Genomic DNA, 23,074 nt, shown 5'->3' on the forward strand with positions numbered 1-23,074 from the left:
CACCACATCTTCCAGCTCCCCCAACTCTCACTCTTCCCTCCCATCTCCTCGCCCCCCCCGACCCTCCCCATCTCATCCTCCCCTCCACCCCCTCCCATCACCAAACTTCCCCCCCCCCCTCTTTTCGTCCCTCCCATACCCATCTCCCCCACCTCCCAGCATCACCCCCGCTCTCTTTACCCCCCCCCCTCTCCCGCCTCTCTCTCAATCTCACTCCCCCTTCACCACCCCGCCCCCTCCCTCCCCTTACCCCCTCGCTCCCCCCCCCCCCCACTCCGAGGTGTCCCCCGTGCCGCGGCTCCCAGCCGGGCTCAGGTGCGCGCCGCGCCGCAGGAGCCATGATCCCCTCTCACGCCGCCACCAGCAGGGCCAATGGCTTCGCCCCTCGCTACTCACGGGACAGAACCCCCCCGCACGGGGCTCCTCTTCGGGGAACGCCGAGCTCATACTGCTCAGAGACACGCAAGCACCGCCACCGCCATCGCCATCATCAGCAGCAGCAGCACCGCCCGCCGTATCCGACGCTCTTCTTCTCGAGTCTCGAGGTGCCGCGCTGAGTCGCGACCCCGCGGCGCCGCCGGGCAGCGCTGGGGAAGCTCCGCGAGACACGTGGGGGAGGAAGGGGACTTCCTGCTGTCCGTCGTCGGCTTCGCCGTGGACCTGGGCAACGTGTGGCGGTTCCCTTACGTGTGCTACCAGAACGGTGGAGGTGCGCTCCGGAACACGTGTCTGTGTGCGTGCGTGCGTGACTGTGTGTGTCTGCGTGCGTGCGTGCGTGTGTCGTGTGTCTGTGTGTGTGCGTGTGTGTGTGCGTGCGTGTGCGTCTGTGTGTGCGTGTGTGTCTGTGTGTATGTGTGTGCGTGCGTGTGCGTCTGTGTGTGCGTGTATGTCTGTGTGTGTATGCGTGTGTCTTTGTATGTGCATCTGTGTGTGTCTGGTGTATATGTGTGTATGCGTGTGTCTGTAAATGTGCATCTGTGTGTGTGTCTGTATGTGTGTGCATGTGTGTGTCTGTGTATGTGCATCTGTGTGTGTCTGTGTGTGTGTGTGTGTGTGCATGTGTGTCTGTGTATGTGCATCTGTGTGTGTGTCTGTATGTGTGTGAATGCGTGTCTGTGTGTGTCTGTGTATGTGTATGTCTGTGTGTGCATCTGTGTGTGTGTGTATCTGTATGTGTCTGTGTGTGTTATGGGGAGCGGTGGTGTAGCGGTTAGCGCGCTGGGCTACGAACCTGACGCACCGAGTTCGATTCCCGCTCACGGCCAACACCAGTGACGACTATCTGAACCGGTCCTGGGCCTCCCGTAGGTCGACTCAGTCTCAAATTATTGCCTAGTACGATGTAAATATCGCCACTAGGGAGACAAAGGCGGCCAGGCGTGGTGCTGGCCACCCACCCCTTCGTGTGCCGTTCCGGCCTTGCTCGCTAAAAGCACTTGCCCCAACAGTCTGCTACAGGCTACACGGGGGATCTTCGTGTTATGGGGAGCGGTGGCGCGTGCAGTGGTTAGCGTGCTACGCTACGAACCAGAGGTCGCAAACGGGTTTTGATTCCTTACCCGTACCCGGCCGCACCAGGGTCGCAAACGGGTACCCGTACCCGGCCGTACCCGTACCCTAGCCGTACCCGGCCGGGTAGGGTACGGGTACGGCGGGTACCTGATTGCGATTGCGACCTCTGGGATGAAGCCATGTTGCAGGCGCGGGTGGGTTGATTCTCGGAACTTGAATTGTGAGAAGAGACAAGACGTTGGGAAATGAATGACAAACAGTTACTCACCAGTGACTCACAGTCTACCCGTACCAGGGTCGCAAACGGGTACCCGTGTGCTGTGTGTATGCTGTGTGTATGCTGTGTGTATGCTGTGTGTACGCTGTGTGTGTGCTGTGTGTGTACGATGTGTGTGTGCTGTGTGTATGCTGTGTGTACGCTGTGTGTGTGCTGTGTGTGTGCTGTGTGTGCTGTGTGTACGCTGTGTGTACGCTGTGTGTGCCTGTGTGTGCGCTGTGTGTACGCTGTGTGTACGCTGTGTACGATGTGTATGTGCAGTGTGTGCGCACGCTGCCGTCTTTACTTGAGCGTCATTCAACATTGTTATGTTAAATTGTTGCTACATTTATCTAAACTTTGTTAAATAAAATGTTAAAAAACTCTGTACGCTTTAAATGTCTCGATGTAACCCAGCACGGTTGGCTGCGAGCGGTGCGAAATAAGTTTAACACACACACAAACACACAACACAAACACCACACACACACAAACACACACCAAACACACACACACACACAAACACACACAAACACACACACAACACACACAAACACACACACAAACACACACAACACACACACACAAACACACACACACCAAACACACAAACAACACACACAAAAACACACACACACACACAAAACAAACACAAAACACACAAAACACACACACAAACACACACACAAACACACAAACACACACAAACACACACACAAACACACAAACACAAACACACAAAAAACACACACACACACAAACACGCACACACAAACACACACAAAAACACACCCAAACACACACACACAAACACAAAACACACACACAAACACACACACAAACACACACACACAAAACACACACACAAACACACACACAAACAAACACAAACACACAAACAAAACACACAAACAAACACACACAAACACACACACAAACACACACACACACACAAACACACACACAAAACACACACAACACACACAAAAACACACACAAACAAACACAAACACAAAACACACACACACACAAACACACACACAAACACACACACACAAACACACACACACACAAACACACACACACAAACACACACACACAAACACACACACACAAACACACACACACAAACACACACACACAAACACACAAACACACACACACAAACACAAACACACACAAACACACACACAAAACACACACACAAACACACACACAAACACACACACACACACAAAACACACACACACACACAAAACACACACACAAACACACACAAACACACACACACAAACACACACACACACAAACACACACACACAAACACACACACACACAAACACACACACACACAACAACACACACACAAACACACACACACTAACACAAACACACACACAGGTCGCCCTGACAGCAGACCGTCGTGTTCTTAACCTTTCTGGGGATCATTGAGTGTCCGGGCTAATGAACATGACGCGGGACGACTGACGAGTAGGGGGGGGGGCACAAGGGCGAGGGGGGCACTGGCACTTGGGAATCGCCACGAGTCGTCGACTCCGGGAGCACGTGACCGCGTTTGGCGTGCGGCGCGCGCGTCCGCCTTTGTCTTCCCCAACCCCGTAATGTCCACGAGGCGTGTCGGGCTACTCGTTTAGGGCCGAGTGTACCTAACGGTGGCCCACGCGAGGTTGAACCGCCGATCGCCACCGACAAAGAGTGTGTGGTGAGTGCACGCATCACACGACACGAGTGTGTGAGTGTGTGTGTTAGTGTGTGAGTGTGTGTGTGTTAGTGTGAGTGAGTGTGTGTGAGTGTGTGTGAGTGTATGTGAGTGTGTGTGTGAGTGTGTGAATGAGTGTGAAAGTGTGAGAGTGTGAGTGCGTGAGAGTGAATGAGTGTGAGTGGGGGAGAGTGAGTGAGTGGGAGTGTGAGAGTGTGTGAGTGTGAGTGAGTGTAAGAGTGTGAGTGCGTGAGAGTGAGTGAGTGTGAGAGTGTGAGTGAGTGTGTTAGTGTGTGTGAGTATGTGAGTGAGTGTGTGAGTGAGTGAGTGTGTGAGTGAGTGAGTGTGTGAATGAGTGTGTTAGTGTGTGTGAGTATGTGTGTGTGTGAGTGTGTGTGTGTGAGTGTGAGTGAGTGAGTGTGTGAGTGTGTGTGAGTGAGTATGTGTGAGTGTGTGTGAGTGTGTGTGAGTGTGTGAGTGAGTATGTGAATGAGTGTGAAAGTGTGAGAGTGTGAGTGCGTGAGAGTGAATGAGTGTGAGTGGGGGAGAGTGTGAGAGTGTGAGTGGGAGTGTGAGAGTGTGTGAGTGTGAGTGAGTGTAAGAGTGTGAGTGCGTGAGAGTGAATGAGTGTGAGAGTGTGAGTGAGTGTGTTAGTGTGTGTGAGTATGTGAGTGAGTGTGTGAGTGAGTGAGTGTGTGAGTGAGTGAGTGAGTGTGTGAATGAGTGTGAGTGTGTGTGAGTGTGTGAGTGTGTGAGTGTGAGTGAGTGTGTGAGTGAGTGAGTGTGTGATGAGTGTGGTGTGTGAGTGTGTGTGTGAGTGTGTGAGTGTGTGAGTGTGAGTGAGTGTGTGAGTGTGAGTGAGTGTGTGAGTGTGTGAGTGTGTGTGTGAGTGTGTGAGTGTGTGTGAGTGAGTGTGTGAGTGAGTGAGTGTGTGAGTGTGAGTGAGTGTGTGAGAGTGAGTGTGAGTGAGTGTGTGGTGAGTGTGTGAGTGAGTGTGTGTGTGACGTCACCACGGTTGTTGTTGTGTGTGTGAGTGTGTGTGAGAGTGTGAGTGAGACTTTCTCATCTGCGCCGCGGGACTGCATCGTTACCTGGTTTACAAGCTGGGGGGGGGGGCGGTGGCGGGGGGCTCATACGCGAACTCAGGAGAGGCGGTGTAGGGGTGGGGGCCTGCTCCGCGTTAAACCAACTCGGAGCAAACGTGAACGGCGACAGCGGGTCCCGCGATGCTGCCGCTCATGTGAAACACCGCGCCAGGGATCGCGTGCTTTTGACTCTGCGAATTTAGAACTTGGGGGGGTGGGGGGGCTGAAGCTTCAGTAGGGGAAGGGGGGGGGGTCAGGGTTCAGCTCACTTCAGCCCCCCAGATGCTGCGGGAGTGCTCTGCGTACACACAGCGTACACACGTGTCGCATTGCCTCTCCGGCCAGACGCAGCTGCCCGGTCTCCAATCTCCCCCTCGGCTAACCCGGCTACCACGGGGGTCCCGGATGGATGTGCCCCCCTCCCCGCGCCACCCCCCCTCCCCCAGGAGCCTTCCTCTTCCCTACATGGTGATGGTTGTGTTTGGGGGGGTCCCTCTCTTCTACATGGAGCTGGCGCTGGGGCAGTTCCACCGAACGGGAGCCATCTCGCTGTGGAGCAAGATCTGCCCCCTCTTCAAAGGTACGGGGACACGGGCGGGGAGCGGGGTGTCAGGACATTCGGGCACACAGCGGCAGCGTAGTGCACAGGCGTGGTCGTATACAGGTACGCCCGTCATATAGGTGTGCACACATATGGGGGTGCTGGTATACACGCGGGCCGGTATATAGGTACAGTACACATATGCCCATTTTCAGGTGTGGGGTCGTCCATAAATGACGTCATGCATATGGGGGGGGTCAGACATTGTGACGATGTGTGACGGGGGGGTGGGGGTTGAGAAATGTGACGTCACATCAAAATGCGCAACTTTTAATAAATACAGACAACACGTTCTACTTAATTAAATAGACGTTTTAATAAATGTTTTCTCTTACAACATCAGAGTGCAGCGCCATATTAAATACGCACTACAATGACAATAGTTTAAAGAGATTTGAAGCATGTTTTATTTTGGGGGGGGAAGCTTTGTGACGTCATATTTGGGGGGGGGGGTCTGACTTTTTGTGACGCCGTGTGACGAAGGGGGAGGGGGTCAAAAATCGTCAAAAATCGCGTGACGTCATTTTTGGACGGCCCCTGTATCTGTATACAGGTGTGTCTGTGCGCAGCTGTATATATACAGGTGTGTTTGTCAACAGGTGTGCCTCTATACCCATGTGCTCGTATCTCGAGGTGCCCGTGTGCACGTGTCGCTCTCTGCTGTACCCCCCCCGCCCCCCTAACACCCGGGATCCGACCCGCAACCCCCCGGCGCCAGGCGTGGGCTACGCGATCTGCGTGATGTCGCTCTACGTCGCCTTCTACTACAACACGGTGATCGCCTGGGCGCTGTTCTACCTCTACTCGAGCCTCACCGCGGAGCTGCCCTGGGCGCACTGCGACAACGCCTGGAACACTCCCCACTGCTCCGACTACTTCCTGCGCGACAACTCCACGTGGGGGGCGCACTCGCGATCGCCCGCCGAGGAGTTCTACACGTGAGCTGCGTCGGTGGGGGTGTGGGGGGGGGCGGGGGTGGGGGGGGGGGCGGGGGGGGCAGACAGGGTGATACCGGAGTCACGTGTGGGACATGGGCGGGCGGGACGTGCGGGGGGCCACAGAACGCGTGGGACATGTGGCTCTTGACTCGGGTGCAAGCGCAACAAGCAAAAACATGAACAAGAAACATCTTAAAGTGACTTCACGCAACAGAAAAATCCAGGGAAAAACATCAAAGTCTTCCAGAAAAAAACACTGCGTTTCAACGCTGTGTACAAACATCCCAGTGGGATGCAAGTCAAACAATAACAAGCATAAGACAATTTTGATTACAGTTAACAGTCTAACTCTGTACTACAACAAACAAATATGGGTAAACCAAAACGTTTACGAACTCACCGAAATAAAGCGATAAAAACAATGTAACAGTGATCATAGGAACTGTGATTCAAATGTAACAATAAACGATATACACATAACATGTACGACCAAACTTTGCAGCCATAGCTGGCAGCATGAGTCCCTCCATAACAGCAGGAGTATCAGTTAGGAGTATCAACATTTTTCAATGCACAGCAGCGGACCATGCGTGGAACGCATCATCGCTACGACTACCATCACCAACATCATCACATCCCTTCCAAGACAACGATCCCCCGTGTAGCCCTATCAGACTGTTGAGCAGCACCTACGAAGGCCGGTGCCGCGCACGAGGGTTGGGTGACCAACACTACGCCTCCGATTAGCACGCTTGGCTACGTACGGTGCGAAAGAAGTCCATCGTATATCCCGACTGATAACACTGGTCAACAACAACAAAAACATATTTTCTGGCCTGGACTTTTGCAGCTGTTTTAGACTAATTTCAGGGTACCGATTTCAAATCTGGTCTCAGATTTGCTCTATCACATCTCGTTTTTATGCTATCGGCATACCCCATTTTCATTGAGTTTATCCAAAATTAACTCTGTCACTTATGATTGCAAGTTGTTGCGAGTCAGTGACTGCTTTAGTATATGGTGCTGTATTTTTAGGATAGTGTGTTTATAATATAATTTTATGTAGATATCCACATTTATTTAATTTTTTTCTGCAGTTTTTTTTGAAAATGCAATATTTGATATCTCAAAAACCTGATGTGATAGACAAAAACTGTGTAGACCCGTGTAATATTTAAACATCGCACCAGCGACCTATTCGCATATTCACTGTCGCCGGTGTTGGCCGTGAGCGGAAATTGAACTCGGGTGACCGGGTTCGTAGCGGAGGGCGCTAATCACCGTGCCACCGCTCCCTCTTCCACGCGCCACACTCTACCACCATTACCACGGCCACCACCACCATCACGACCACCCCCACCACGGCCACCACCACCTCCACCACCACCACCCCCACCACCACGGCCCACCACCGCACCACCACCACCACGGCCACCACCACCACCCACATCACCACCACCACCATCACCCCCACCACCACCACCACGACCCCCCCCCACCACCACACCCACATCACCACCACCACCACCCACATCACCACCACCACCACTACCACCACCACCACCACCACGGCCACCACCACCACCACCCCCACCACCATCACCACGGCCACCACCACCCCCACCACCACCACCGCCACCACCACCCCCACCACGGCCACCACCACCACCCACCACCACCACCACCACCCCCACCACCACCACACCACCTTGCAGGCGGCACGTGCTGGGCCTGCACAACGCGTGGGGGCTGGAGGACGTGGGCTGGCTGCGTTGGCCGCTCGTGGCGTGCGTCGCGCTCGTCTTCCTCGCCGTCTACTTCTCCCTGTGGAGGGGGGTGCGCACGTCCGGCAAGGCGAGTCCCTGGGGGGGGGGGGGCTACGGGGGCGCTTGGGGGGGGTCTTGAGACGTAAGGGGACCCCCTCCCCTCTCGCCCCAATCTCCATCTGTTGGTAAGTGGTGGAGATGGGGGTTGTTGTGCAGATCGGGAGTGAGCGTAGACAGTGGGGACATAGCTGTTTGTCAATTCTGGGGGGAATGGAGTGGCTGAGCGCGGCGTGGTGGAGCGCGGCGTGGTGGAGCGTGGCGTGGTGGAGCGTGGTGGAGTACGGCGTGGTGGAGCGTGGCGTGGTGGAGCGTGGTGGAGTACGGCGTGGTGGAGCGTGGCGTGGTGGAGCGTGGCGTGGTGGAGCGTGGCGTGGTGGAGCGTGGCGTGGTGGAGCGCGGCGTGGTGGAGCGGCGGGCGTGGGAGAGCGGGCGTGGTGGAGCGCGCGGTGGTGGAGCGTGGTGGAGCGTGGCTGAGCGCTGCGTGTGGGCTTCAGGTGGTGTGGTTCACCGCCACGTTCCCCTACCTGGTGCTGGGCGTGCTGGTGCGCGGGGCCACCCTGCCCGGCGCGTGGCGCGGGGTGCGCTTCTACCTCACCCCCAACTGGGACCGCCTCCTCGACAGCGAGGTGCGTGGAGTGGGGGCCGCGAGGGGGCGGCTGACGGGGGTCCCCTATCGGGGTCTAATGTTGGGACCCGGGTTGTGTAGATGATGGGTGGGTGATAATGAGTGGGTGATGATGGGGGGTGAGGATGGGTGGGTGATGATGGGTGGGTGATGATGGGTGGGTGAGGATGGGTGGGTGATGATGGGTGGGTGATGATGGGTGGGTGATGATGGGTGATGATGATGAGTGAGTGATGATGGGTGGGTGAGGATGGGTGGGTGATGATGGGTGGGTGAGGAGGGGTGGGTGGTGATGGGTGGGTGAGGATGGGTGGGTGAGGATGGGTGGGTGATGATGGGTGGGTGATGATGGGTGGGTGAGGATGGGTGGGTGATGATGGGTGGGTGATGATGGGTGGGTGAGGATGGGTGGGTGAGGATGGGTGGGTGAGGATGGGGGGTGATGATGGGTGGGTGATGATGGGTGGGTGATGATGGGTGGGTGAGGATGGGTGGGTGAGGATGGGTGGGTGAGGATGGGTGGGTGATGATGGGTGGGTGATGATGGGGGGTGATGATGGGGGGTGAGGATGGGTGGGTGAGGATGGGTGGGTGATGATGGGTGGGTGATGATGGGTGGGTGATGATGGGTGGGTGAGGATGGGTGGGTGAGGATGGGTGGGTGAGGATGGGTGGGTGATGATGGGTGGGTGATGATGGGTGGGTGATGATGGGTGGGTGATGATGAGTGGGTGATGATGGGTGGTGGGTGGGTGGGTGGGTGAGGATGGGTGGGTGAGGATGGGTGGGTGATGATGGGTGGGTGATGATGGGTGGGTGATGATGGGTGATGATGAGAGTGAGTGATGATGGGTGGGTGAGGATGGGTGGGTGATGATGGGTGGGTGATGATGGGGGGTGAGGATGGGTGGGTGAGGATGGGTGGGTGATGATGGGTGGGTGATGATGGGTGGGTGAGGATGGGTGGGTGATGATGGGTGATGATGGGTGGGTGATGATGGGTGGTGCTGATGGGTGGGTGAGGATGGGTGGGTGATGATGGCTGGTGAGGGCGATGGTGTGTGAGGGTGAGCTGGCGAGGCGATGGTGTGTGAGAGTGAGCTGGTGCCGTGGGGGTGAGCTGGTGAGGCGATGGTGAGTGGAGGTGAGCTGGTGCGGTGATGGTGAGGTGGGGTGAGCTGGTGAGGGCGATGGTGAGTGGGTGTGAGCTGGTGAGGGAGGATGAGTGTGGTGTGATGCTGGTGAGGTGATAGTAAGTGGGGGTGAGTTTGTGAGGTGATTGGTGAGTGGGTGTGAGCTGGTGAGGTGAGGATGAGCTGGTGAGGTGAGGGTGCGTGGGGGTGACTGGTGAGGTGATGGTGAGTGGGTGTGAGCTGGTGAGGTTGAGGGTGCGTGGGGTGAGCTGGTGAGGTGATGGTGAGTGGGGGTGAGCTGGTGAGGTGATGGTGAGTGGGGGTGAGCTGGTGAGGTGATAGTGAGTGGGGGTGAGCTGGTGAGGTGATGGTGCATGAGGGTGAGCTGGTGAGGTGATGGTGAGTGGGGGTGAGCTGGTGAGGTGATGGTGCATGAGGGTGAGCTGGTGAGGTGATGGTGAGTGGGGGTGAGCTGGTGAGGTGATGGTGCATGAGGGTGAGCTGGTGAGGTGATGGTGCATGAGGGTGAGCTGGTGAGGTGATGGTGCATGAGGGTGAGCTGGTGAGGTGATGGTGAGTGGGGGTGAGCTGGTGAGGTGATGGTGAGTGGGGGTGAGCTGGTGAGGTGATGGTGAGTGGGGGTGAGCTGGTGGTGATGGTGAGTGGGGGTGAGCTGGTGAGGTGATGGTGAGTGGGGGTGAGCTGGTGAGGTGATGGTGAGTGGGGGTGAGCTGGTGAGGTGATGGTGAGGTGATGGTGAGTGGGGGTGAGATGGTGAGGTGATGGTGAGTGGGGTGAGCTGGTGAGGTGATGGTGAGTGGGGGTGAACTGGTGAGGTGATGGTGAGTGGGGGTTAGCTGGTGAGGTGATGGTGAGTGGGGGTGAGCTGGTGAGGTAATGGTGAGGTGATGGTGAGTGGGGGTGAGATGGTGAGGTGATGGTGAGTGGGGGTGAGCTGGTGAGGTGATGGTGAGTGGGGGTGAGATGGTGAGGTGATGGTGAGTGGGGGTGAGCTGGTGAGGTGAAGGTGAGCTAGTGAGGTGAGGGTGAGCTGGTGAGGATGAGCTGGTGAGGTGATGGTGAGTGGGGGTGAGTAACGACGGTGACTATGTAAGTCGTGGCTTTGTCACCGCACGTGTGAACTCGTGTGATTCCCATGATGCATCGCGGCGTGATGAGGCTCGCGCGCGCAGAGTTAATTGCCCCCCGCTAATTCATGCCCCAGAGGTAGGGGAGGGGGGAAGGGGGGATAGAGCCCCCCCCCCTCCGTCACCTCCCACCAGAGGGAAGCGCCGGTCCCAACTTAATCTGAACACCTGTCTAGAAAATATAATTATCCTCCGGTGAATGGAGCGCTCAACACTCATCTCCGTCACCACACGACCATCAAAACAACCATCTCCGCCTTCGCCGGTGTCACTTGGGTGACCACCCAGGCTCTGGTGCCAACCGAGACTCGTGCCGGGGGTCTCTTTGGGTGTCTCTCTCTGGCCGCGCACAATGAATGATGAGCTCGAGTCGTCGTCGGCTCCCCGTTGTCTCAGGTGTGGGTCGCAGCAGCGCGCCAGGTGTTCTTCTCGCTGGGCCCCGGCTTCGGGGTTTTGTTGGCGCTGGCGAGCTACAACCCCCTTCCACAACAACCTGTACAGGTGCGAGTCGCAACACACCTGCGCCGAACGCAGACACGAACCGCGACAACCACAATCGCGCGACTGCCCCCCCCCCCCCCACCCCGTGTCCCTGTGCTGCGTAGGACGCGATTGTGACCAGCTCCATCAACTGCGCACGAGTTCATCTCGGGCTTCGTCATCTTCACTGTGCTGGGATACATGGCGGAGAGGCGCGGCGAGAAGGTGGAGGGACGTGGCGAAGAACATTGGCGAGAGCTCCACACTACTACACCACCACCACCTCCACCACCATCACCTCCACCACCACCACCCACTTCCACCACCTCCACCACCATCACCTCCACCACCTCCACATCACCACCACCATCACCTTCACCACCACCTCCACCACCATCACCACCACGACCACTTCCCACCCCCTCTGCCACCATCACCTCCACCACCACCTCCACCACCACCTCCACCACCACTTCAACCACCACCTCCACCACCATCATCTCCACCACACCACACCACCACTTCCACCACCTCCACCACCATCACCTCCACACCACCTCCACCACCACCACGACCACCATCACCTCCACCACCACCTCCACCACCATCACCACCACGACCACTTCCACCCCCTCCGCCACCATCACCTCCACCACCACCACCACCTCCACCATCACCTCCACCACCACCTCCACCACCACCTCCACCACCACCACCACCTCCACCACCATCACCACCCACCCCTCCTCCACTACCACCACCATCATCACCTCCACCACCACCACCACCACCACCTCCTCCAATACCACCTCCACTACCACCTCCACAACCACCACCTCCACCACCACCTCCACCACCATCACCACCACCATCACCACCACCACCTCCACAACCATCACCTCCTCAACCACCACCTCCACCACCATCCACCTCCTCCACCACACCACCTCCACCACCTCCACCACTACCACCACCTCCACCACCATCACCACCACCTCCACCACCATCACCTCCACCACCTCCACCATCACCTCCACCTCTACAACCACTTCCACCACCACCTCCACCACCACCACCCTCACCCACCATCACCACCACCACCCACCATCACCTCCTCCACCACCACCTCCACCCACCTCCACCACTACCACCACCTCCAACCACCATCACCACCACCTCCACCACCATCACCTTCCACCACCTCCACCACACCTCCACCTCTACAACACTTCCACCACCACCTCCCCCCAACCCCCACCACCCCCCTCACCACATCACCACCACCACCACCATCACCACACCTCTACCACCATCACCTCCACCACCACTCCACCACACCTCCACCCCCCATCACCACCACCACCTCCAACCACCCACCATCACCATCACTCCACCCACCTCCACCACCATCACCACCACCATCACCACCATCACCTCACACCACCACCTCCACCATCACCTCTACCACCACCACTTCCACCACCACCTCCACCACCATCACCTCCACCACCACCACCTCCACATCCCTCCACCACCATCAACTCTACCACCTCCACCACCACCACCTCCACCATCACCTCACCACCACCACTTCCACCACCACACCACTAAACATAACCCTTCACCACCTCCACCACCTCCACTACCACCACCACCACTTAACCTCCACCACACCTAACCCTCCACCACGATTCACCACTACCTCCACCACCGCCAGCTGAGGCGATGCGACAGGAGGAGGGATGAGAGGGGATGAGAGGGGAATGAGAGGGGATGAGAGGGATGAGAGGGGATGAGAGGGGATGGTTTGTGGGTGGTTTCATTCTCGGCGCTTCCCCCTCCCCTCGTGGGGGCACAGTGAGGGGGGGGGGCTCACCTGTGGGTACCACCCCCCCCCCACCCCCCAGTCGAGTAATGGACGCCCCCACTCCCTCCCCCGCAGGCCCGAGCCTTCTCTTCATCACCTACCCCGAGGCGATCGCCACGATGCCCGGCGCGCCATTCTTCGCTGTCATCTTCTTCATCATGATGGTCACCCTGGGGCTGGACAGCACGGTGCGACGCGGGTTCCCCCCCATCACCTCACCTCACTCACCTCAAACACCTCAAACTAACCTCACCTCACCTGACCTCCATCTGAACTCACCTCGCTTCAGCTCACTCACTTCAAACACCTCACCCGACTCACCTCCACCTTGCCCGCACTTCAACGCAACTCACCTGACTCACCTCAACTAACCTCACCTCATCATGGGACTCTCCTTTGCCAGTACCAAATATGATCACAGGTTTTTTTTCCCCTTTTTTCTGGCAACAAACAGTTGTGTTAGGATGTTAAAATACCAAAGTGAAACCTTTTACAAGGAATCATGTTGCTGCATTCACCACAATGCTGTGGTCAGAATGCAACAAAAACGTACTCTGATAATATATGCATTGTCCTTGAAACTGACTGGTCCACACCAGAGACAGCTTTCTTTTGAGCCTAGTCTCAAACGGTGTTAGACCAGAGGACGCCTTTTGGCCTTTTGGCGTCCTCTGGTCTATGATCACAGTTTGTTTTTGTGTGCATTCTGACCACAAGCATTGTGCTTAATGCAGACCACGATTCCTCGTAAAAGGTTTCACTTTGGTGTTTCAACCTCACCTCACCTGACCTCCAACTCAACTCAGATCACCTCACCTGACTTCACCTGACCCTGGTTCGACACATATGCACATCACCTGCTATGGCGCACACGCACGCAGACACAGGTCCACCGTGTAGCCCTACGGACTGTGAAGCAACGCGGTGCCCGCGAGTAGCGCCCGCCTGCGGAGGCCGGCGCGTCGCACGAGCGAGCGGGCGGAGCGCCGCGACCGTCAGCGCCATCGCACTCGCTGCTCGGAAGGGCACCACACGGGCGCACAAGTAGCTACACATGTAGTAGCAACACATGTTGTAGTAGTAACTACACATGTAGTAGTAGTAGTAGCTACACATGTTGTAGTAACTACACATGTAGTAGTAGTGTAGCTACGGGCCCCGTACTTTCAAGGGCCCCGCGCTAAATGCTTTCAAGCTATCAATTCCGGTTCAGTGATTCTGCACTTGCTCTATTACTATAGTACTGGACCGCCTTCGACTTTTACGAACGACTGGGTGTTTAAGGTTAGCGATTTGTCGTATGATCTGGCTGTATAGCAAATGCAAAAACACAACTACTTTACTATGCAAGTTCAACATTTATTTGTTTTTAATATTTACGTGTTATATTTTTTTTATTTAGGGCCCCTTTATAACATGTGCTACAGGCCCGCGCACTAGCTTCTTAGTCGGCACTGCTCAGAGGGGTAGCCAGAGGATGCCGCCCGTCTCGGAGGTGGAACGTCGACGACGATGCGATCGGCTCGCGTGCAAAGTGGCACGCGGACCGGTTGCGTTGCGGGCCGTGAGAGGCGGCGGCCGCTTGTGGAGGCCTTCATCCAGCAGTGGATAGATGACGGCTGATGGCGGTGACGTTGGCGACGACGTGTAGTTCGGAGGGCTGGAGGCGATCGTCACGGCGGTGACCGACGAGTTCCCCCGGTGTTCTCGCGGCGCCGCGGGCTCCTCCTGCTCCTCGTGGTGTTCACCTGTTTCCTGGGCTCGCTGAGCACGCTCACTCAGGTGAGTGTCTCGCTCGCTCAGGTGAGTGTCTCACTCAGGTGAGTGTCTCACTCGCTCAGGTGAGAGTCTACGCTCACGCAGGTGAGAGTCTCACTCTCGCTCAGGTGAGTGTCTCACGTTCACGCAGGTGAGTGTCTCGCTCAGGTGGGTCTCACTCAGGTGAGAGTCTCACTCACTCAGGTGAGTGTCTCACTTGCTCAGGTGAGTGTCTCACGTTCACCAGTTGAGTGTCTCACGCAGGTGAGTGTCTCACTCAGGTGAGTGTCTCGCTCGCTCAGGTGAAAGTCTCACGCTCGCTCAGGTGAGTCTCACGCTCAGGTGAGTGTCTCACTCGCTCAGGTGAGTGTCTCGCGCAGGTGAGTGTGTCACGCTCACGCAGGTGAGTGTCTCACTCGTTCAGGTGAGTCTCACGCTCGCTCAGTGAGTGTGTCACGCTCACGCAGGTGAGAGTCTCAATTCCACAGGTCGGTCATGAACTCACGCAGGTGAGACCGAGTCACCCTCGCGAAGGTGAATCTCGCTGAGTAACCGCGCATGAATGAAGGTGGCCTACGCACTAACAGTGGTGGTGCTGCCCGCGTCACGTGGTGTACTATGTGTGGCGCTATGCATGGGGACGTGATGGTCTATGCGTGGCGCTGTGCACGAGACGTGATGGTCTATGCGTGGCGCTGTGCATGGGGACGTGATGGTCTATGCGTGGTTGTTGTGTGCTGCGCGCGGTACATGATGTACTTTGCGCGTTGACGCGGGGCGAGACGTGGCCCGCTCCGCGTGATGCGCGTGCTGTGTGTAGAGTGGCCTGTCTTGAGGCTTGAGGTGGAGTAAGCGTTCAGATGGAGACCTCGGTCACCAAAAAGAGTGAAGTCAATAGAAATAGCGACAAAAAACAACAACCGCATCGCGTGGTACATTGAAAGCATTGCGCAGACACAAATGGATGTGAGACGCGAGTTAACGATTGCACTCCCTGCAGCGCAAATCGGCTCGGCAAGATTATTTTAGACTGATCATGGTACAACTACCAGAAGGAATTATGTAAACATGAAAGCAGGTGCAGGGTGACTATCGTACTGAGATTTAATCGGAGGAGCGTATCATCTTGATGTCAAACGAAGTCATCGAAATAATCGCCAGTTTAAAATCAAACTGTGACCGAGGTGGTAGAGTTCGATACGGGGCGTTGGGGGGGAGTGCTGTGCTACGCGTACTCTGCGTGCTGTGCGTGGGGGCGCTATGCGTAGTGCGCTGTGCTACGCTATGCCTCGTGTGCTGTGCGTGATTCGCTTTGCGTCGTGTGCTGTGCGTGATTCGCTTTGCGCGGTGTGCTGTATGGGCCATGCTACGCGTGCTTTGTTACACGGCATGCTATGCGCGCTGTGCTGTGTGGCCAGGGAGGCGCCTATGTGGTGAAACTGCTGGAGGAGTTTGGCACCGGAGTGGCCATCATCGCTGTGGTTTTGTTCGAGTCCATCGCAGTCTCCTGGTTTCTACGGCACGGAACCCCCCCCCCACCCACCCCCTCCTGATCCCCCTTTCTCCATCCTCATCCTCCCCCACTTCTTCTCCCTGGCCCCTGTGCCTACCCGTACCCCATCCCTTTTCATCCGGACCCAGACGGCGTGACCCTGATATCCGCACTCAGTCAACCTGCCGCGTCACACACAGCTGCAATATCCAGAGTGGCGTCTTAGATGATGGGCCGCCTGTGTGCACCTGCGCGCGCATGTGTGTGTCTGTGTGTGTCTGTGTGTGTGTGCGTGTGTGGGGAGCGTGTGTGTCTGTGTGTGTCTGTGTGTGTCTATGTGGTCGTGTGTGTGTGTGTGGAGAGCGTGTGGTTTGTGTGTGTCTGTGTGTGTCTGTGTGGTGGAGAGCATGTGTGTCTCTGTGTGTCTGTGTGTGTCTGTGTGGTGTGTGGAGAGGGGTGTGTCTGTGTGTGTGTGCAGAGCGTGGTGTCTATGTGTGTGAAGAGCGTGTGGCTGTGTGTGTCTGTGTGTGTGTGTGGAGAGGGTGTGTGTCTGTGTGTGTGTGTGGTGGAGAGCGTGTGTGTCGTGTGTGTCTGTGTGTGAAGAGCGTGTGTGTCTGTGTGTGTCTGTGTGTGTCGTGTGTGTGTGTGTGTGGAGAGGGTGTGTGTCTGTGTGTGTCTGTGTGTGTGAAGAGCGTGTGTGTCTGTGTGTGTCTGTGTGTGTGTCTGTGTGTGGAGAGGGTGTGTGTCTGTGTGTGTCTGTGTGTGTGAAGAGCGTGTGTGTCTGTGTGTGTCTGTGTGTGTCTGTGTGTGGAGAGGGGTGTGTCTGTGTGTGTCTGTGTGTGTGTGTGTGGAGAGGGTGTGTGTCTGTGTGTGTCTGTGTGTGTGAAGAGCGTGTGTGTCTGGTGTGTCTGTGTGTGTGTGGAGAGGGTGTGTGTCTCTGTGTGTCTGTGTGTGTGTGTGTGGAGAGTGTGTGTGTCTGTGAGTGTCTGTGTGTGTGTGGAGCGTGTGTGTCTGTGGTGTGTGGAGAGGGTGTGTGTCTGTGTGTGTGTGGAGAGCGTGTGGTCTCTGTGTGTGAAGAGCGTGTGTGTCTGGTGTGTCTGTGTGTGTGTGGAGAACGTGTGTGTCTGTGTGTGTGTCTGTGTGTGTGGAGAGCGTGTGTGTCTGTGTGTATCTCTGTGTGTCTCAGTGTGTCTGTGTGTGTGTGTGGGGAGCGTGTGTGTCGTGTGTATCTCTGTGTGTCTCGTGTGTCTGTGTGTGTGTGTGGAGAACGTGTGTGTGTCTGTGTGTGTGTGGGGAGCGGCTGTCTAGCGGTTAGCGCGCTACGCTGCGAACCCGGCGAGTTCGATTCCCGCTTCCGCTCAAAGCAAACACCAGTGACGATTATCTGAACCCGTCATGGGCCTCCCCTAGGTCGATTCAGCCGTAACTGTGTAACTGGTGTGGTGTGTAAACATCGCCACTGGGGAAACAAAAGCGGCTGGGCGTGGTGTTGGCCACCCACCCCCTCGTGTACCGTGCCGGCCTTCATAGGTGCTTGCTAACAGCACTTGCCCCAACAGTCTGTACAGGCTATACGGGGGATCTTTGCCTTGTGTGTGTAAGGCGGCCGAGCGCGGTGTGCCGATCACACCACCCCCTCGTGCGCCGTGCAGGACCTTCATATAGGTGCTCGGCAACAGCACTTGCCCCAACAGTGCGTGAAGGCTACGCGGGGAATGTTTGTCTTCGTATTGACCGGGGTGTGTATACAGCCTCGCGCCTGACCCACCTGTCCGCTCCGCAGGTGTCAGGCGGTTCTCGTCCGACATTAAGGACATGCTGGGCTTCACGCCCGGCTTGTTCTGGCAGGTGTGCTGGGCGGCGTTCTCCCCCATCTTCCTCTCCGTGAGTTCCACACATCAGGTGCACTCACCTGGTACATGTTTCCTCTACGACACGCGCTTATGAAAATATCCTAGTCCGGTCTTATGCACTCATTTTCAGAGTTGATGAGACACCATCAGTGTGAGGGCTGCCACACGTTTGAAACCATTGGAGGTTGCAAGTGGCCCGCGGGTCTTACAATAAAGAACACCGCCCTGTTCACTCGGAGAATATTTCAACACATTTGTGGTAGAATTCAATATTTTTATGAAGATTATTATCAACACACCTGGAAGAGGTTCTCAAACCACCCGATGTCATGTTTTAACTCACCTGCTACAGCTTCCAAAATACGCCTGGAGCCGAGATATCCTTCTTGAAGACTGTTGGGTCTTGGTTTTGAGTGTTATTTATATTTAACGAGGTTTATCATTTTTTGTCGTTGATTCTGAGATCACTTCGTTTTTTTAAAATCAGTAACCAATTCTAAACGTCGACGTGTGGTGCGAGAAGGCAATACAGTTATAGATTCTGAAATATGAGAATGATGATCAGCCATAGACCTCGTCCGTGCAGATTTCCTTCTGCGAGGATGCGAGATCTTCCTCGTGAGCTGTCCCCTCTCTGCCCTTCCGTATCTCTCCCTTCTCTTTTTTTACGATCAGTGGAAACAATAAGATGCTCGTGGTATTCGGCACTTTGCTTCGTTCATCATTTCGTAATTTTTATTTTTTTTATTAACATTTTTAAACTCTGCTTCTCGCCCCCTTTCCCCCGACTCTTCCCCGCTCGCTCCCCGATCTCCATCGCTCTCTCCGCAGCTAATCTGCTTGAGCTTCCTGCTGACGACTCCGCAGCTGCGACTCTTTGACTACGCGTTCCCCCCGTGGAGCATCTCCGTGGGCTACGTGGTGTCGGCCTCCTCCTTCGTGTGCGTGCCGCTCTACATGATCTACGCGCTGGTCCGCGCGCCCGGCACACTGCGGCAGGTGAGGGGACGGGGTCGGCCGAGGGTCAGATTCAGCTGAGCAGTCGAGGTCAGATTCTTGTAAGAGGTTGTGGTTGGGATTGGGGGTCTGTGTTGCCATCATAGGCAGAGTCGGGGTCATGGTTAAGAGTGAAGGTCAGGGTTGACCGGGACCTCGTTATTTGTTGAGTGTGGTAGTCCAGCAGCCTAGGGGACCCACGTGGAGTAGCCAGGGTTGGTGGATCACGCAGAAATCGCCAATCTGGTGAGACCTCCAAAACACACTGGATGTCTATGCGGCCAAATAGAAGGCAGCACAGCAAGTCGGTTCATGTTTCCACAATCTGTGGGTGCAACGGTGAATGTTATTCGCGGATCGGAATTCGTTTTTTTTTCATGAGCAGCGTGCCACGGTTTCCTGCCACACGCAAAGCACTCAATAACGAGGTGACCAAGCACTCCGATGCCGTGACCTTCCTGAAGACAAAAGAACGAGGTTTCCGTCGAGGCTGTCCAGGGTAAATAGACGACCACAATATTATTATTATTAAAACGAGTGGAGCCGCCCTGCCCGGGTCACCACAACTTCCCCCATTTGACAGAGCCGCCGCTTATCGCGACCCATTCCCCGCTCTTATCGCCCCCTTGGGCGCAACGCACGAACGCGCTCATGAAGACACCTCCCGCCGTGTTGGTGGTGGCAGCTGATAGTGGCGCAGCACTGGGCGATTCCGTGGCCGTGGTGGTGGTGGTGGTCAGTGCGGCCCACACGAATGGGCAGCGGTGTCACAAGCGTACCCCACCAACTCACGCTTTGGGGCTTTTAAGTTTAAGTAAAAAAAAGGCCACCATCGATACCTCCACCGCCATGGCTTCCACCTGCCAGATTCTACAGCAGTCGGCCACTCGTGACTGACTGGCAGGGTCTGATCTTAGTCTCAGCACCGTTCGTGGAGTCGTACACTGCGGTTGTAGATATCAATGCCCCCCCACCCCCCCATATCAGGGTCTCCAGTCTAATGGACCTTAGAGTCACCACCGTTTCAGATTTACTTTCTCAAACAAGCGGCATTTTATCGTATTAGGAAAAAAAAACCCCCGTTTAGAATGATTAGGACAAATAAATAAGAAATCACTTCCCTGGAAAAAAATTATCGCGCTCAAGACTCAGACAAATATTTACCCACGCCTGTACTACTTTGAGAACAAGCACACTTAACAGGCGATGCGATTTGAGGAATAACAGAATGATTGTGTTCATTGGTACGAGTTGAGTAATTCCTTCCACTTACAAACACGGAAACGCAGTAAAGGACTGGAACCAGGCCACGACGAACACACGGGACATGGGCCCCGAGATTACAGCCTTGCCCCTCAGACTCCAGCCTTGCGGCTAGGACCACAACCTTGAATTTCGATTTAAAGCTTTCGTGACTGCAGGGATTCATCTTCTTGGTTCTTTCGGTAAAGTCACGTAGAAGGGAAGTAATAAAATAATAAAATAAAACATAATAAAATAATTCTCACGACGTTTCGGCCACAACGCAAGCAGCCATCCTCAGGTGAAGACCAGTGTCTGTCGGGGAGACAGCGTTCAGACACTGGTCTTCACCTGAGGACGGCTGCTTGCGTTGTGGCCGAAACGTCGTGAGAATTATTTTATTATGTTTTATTTTTATTATTTCATTACTTGCCTTCTACGTGACTTTACCGAAAGAACCAAGAAGATGACCACAACCTTGTCCGTTGCCTTGGCCCTGACACCTCTTAGCCTTACCCTTGAAATAACCCCACCTTGCCCCCTCGTAGACCCCGACTCTGCTGGTTGTGAAATGCTGCCCTTGCCCCTGTGAGACTCCAGCCATGACCCTGAGTGTCCGTGTGCCCACAGAGGCTGCGCGCGGTGGTGACGCCTGAGGCGAAAGGGAGGTCTCAACCTGGCCTCGCGTCTCCCCTCGCAGTCACGTCCCACGCCTGAGCGAGACAGCAGGGGGCCTCTGGGCTTGCCCTGAAAGGGAGAGAGAGAGGGAGCAAGAGTTCTCGGCCTTGCCCCCTGAGATGCTCCTGCGTGGCCCCGTGGGAGACTGCGGCTTCAGCAAAGAAGAGTTGAGAGTGGTGGGGCACTGCCAACTTCTGGATCACCCCCACCATGAAATTGCATTCCGGCGACGAGGAACTTAACAAAACGATAGCAGCATCACACATCACAACAACAACAACAATGACACACGTCGATTATGGACCGATGTATACAATCAGGGAACAACTAATGCGTGGTAATTGTTCCCACAATTTATTTAGGGAGCTGAGTGGTTATGAGGTGCAGGATGATGAAGGGGTTGAGAATGAGATGTATGAGTGGGTTGTGGAAGAGGTGCAAAGAGAACATGTGATTGGAGATTCATTATGAGTGGGCTTGGAAAATATTGAAGAGGTTCAGGAATCTGGGGAGCATGGGGAGGGTGGAGAATTGGGCCCAGGAATACAATCGTTACGTGGATTATGTATTCACCTCAGAAACAATTCTACCAATGATGCAACGTGTCAGCGTCACCTTATACGTTTAATACAAATATGTTATTTGGTAACACTTTCTGACTATGGAAGGGATTGTCTTTTACTCAACAGCTCGTAATGGTTAACCATGCACATGCAAGGCTATACGTCAGGACACATACACAAAAAAAGTTGGCATTCTTTTCAGACCCCGTGCCGTGACGTGCGGTCTCCAACTCACGTGGGTGTAAATCTTGACTCGCTTGTGTTGTCATCGAAACGTCCGAGATTTTGTTTATTTTATTTTTCATTAATTTGAACCTATTTACGTGACTTTACCAGAAGACCCAAAGAATAATCACGTGGTGTACTCCGACTCTCCGGCCTCTCTCCTCGTGTGCGACGAAAGAAGGGCCATCGCCCCAAATGTCGCCTAGTGTGTACAGTACTCGTCATTGTAAAGCTATCGTGTTGTTGAGCTGTTGAGTTGTCATTTGTGCTTGTGCGCCACTGCCAAACGCAGCAGCAGCAGTAACACTAAACAATGCTTCATAGGGAGGTTTGCCGGTGAAGAGGTTGAGGAGGTTACGGTGCACGTGATGCAGGAGGAAGAGAATAATGAGATAAGGCCCGGGCAGCCTTGTTTAGAGATGGGAAACATCGTGGAGGTTTGGTAGCTGCAGAGCTTGAAGAGGAGGATGGTGTTGAGGATGATGTTGAGGATGAGGATGGTGTTGAGGTTGAGGATGATGTTGAGGATGAGGATGGTGTTGAGGATGAAGATGGTGTTGAGGATGAGGATGGTGTTGAGGATGAGGATGGTGTTGAGGATGAGGATGGTGTTGAGGATGATGTTGAGGATGAGGATGGTGTTGAGGATGAGGATGGTGTTGAGGATGAGGATGGTGTTGAGGATGAGGATGGTGTTGAAGATGAGGATGGTGTTGAGGATGAGGATGGTGTTGAGGATGAAGATGGTGTGAGGATGAGGATGGTGTTGAGGATGATGTTGAGGATGAGGATGGTGTTGAGGATGAGGATGGTGTTGAGGATGAGGATGGTGTTGAGGATGAGGATGGTGTTGAGGATGAGGATGGTGTTGAGGATGATGTTGAGGATGAGGATGGTGTTGAGGATGAGGATGGTGTTGAGGATGAGGATGGTGTTGAGGATGAGGATGGTGTTGAAGATGAGGATGGTGTTGAGGATGAGGATGGTGTTGAGGATGAAGATGGTGTTGAGGATGAGGATGGTGTTGAGGATGAGGATGGTGTTGAGGATGGTGTTGAGGATGAGGATGGGTTGAG

The 23,074-nt window shown here is 55.1% G+C and overlaps 1 pseudogene; it reads left to right on the plus strand.

The window, feature by feature from the left end:
• Positions 1–315: 315 nt before the first annotated feature.
• LOC133340006 (sodium-dependent serotonin transporter-like) lies at positions 316–21,459 on the plus strand (annotated as a pseudogene).
• The last annotated feature ends 1,615 nt before the right edge of the window (positions 21,460–23,074 follow it).

Source organism: Lethenteron reissneri, unplaced genomic scaffold (genome assembly GCF_015708825.2).
Source record: "Lethenteron reissneri isolate LAM-NWPU_2019-01 unplaced genomic scaffold, ASM1570882v1 scaffold_632, whole genome shotgun sequence".
Lineage (NCBI taxonomy): Eukaryota > Metazoa > Chordata > Hyperoartia > Petromyzontiformes > Petromyzontidae > Lethenteron > Lethenteron reissneri.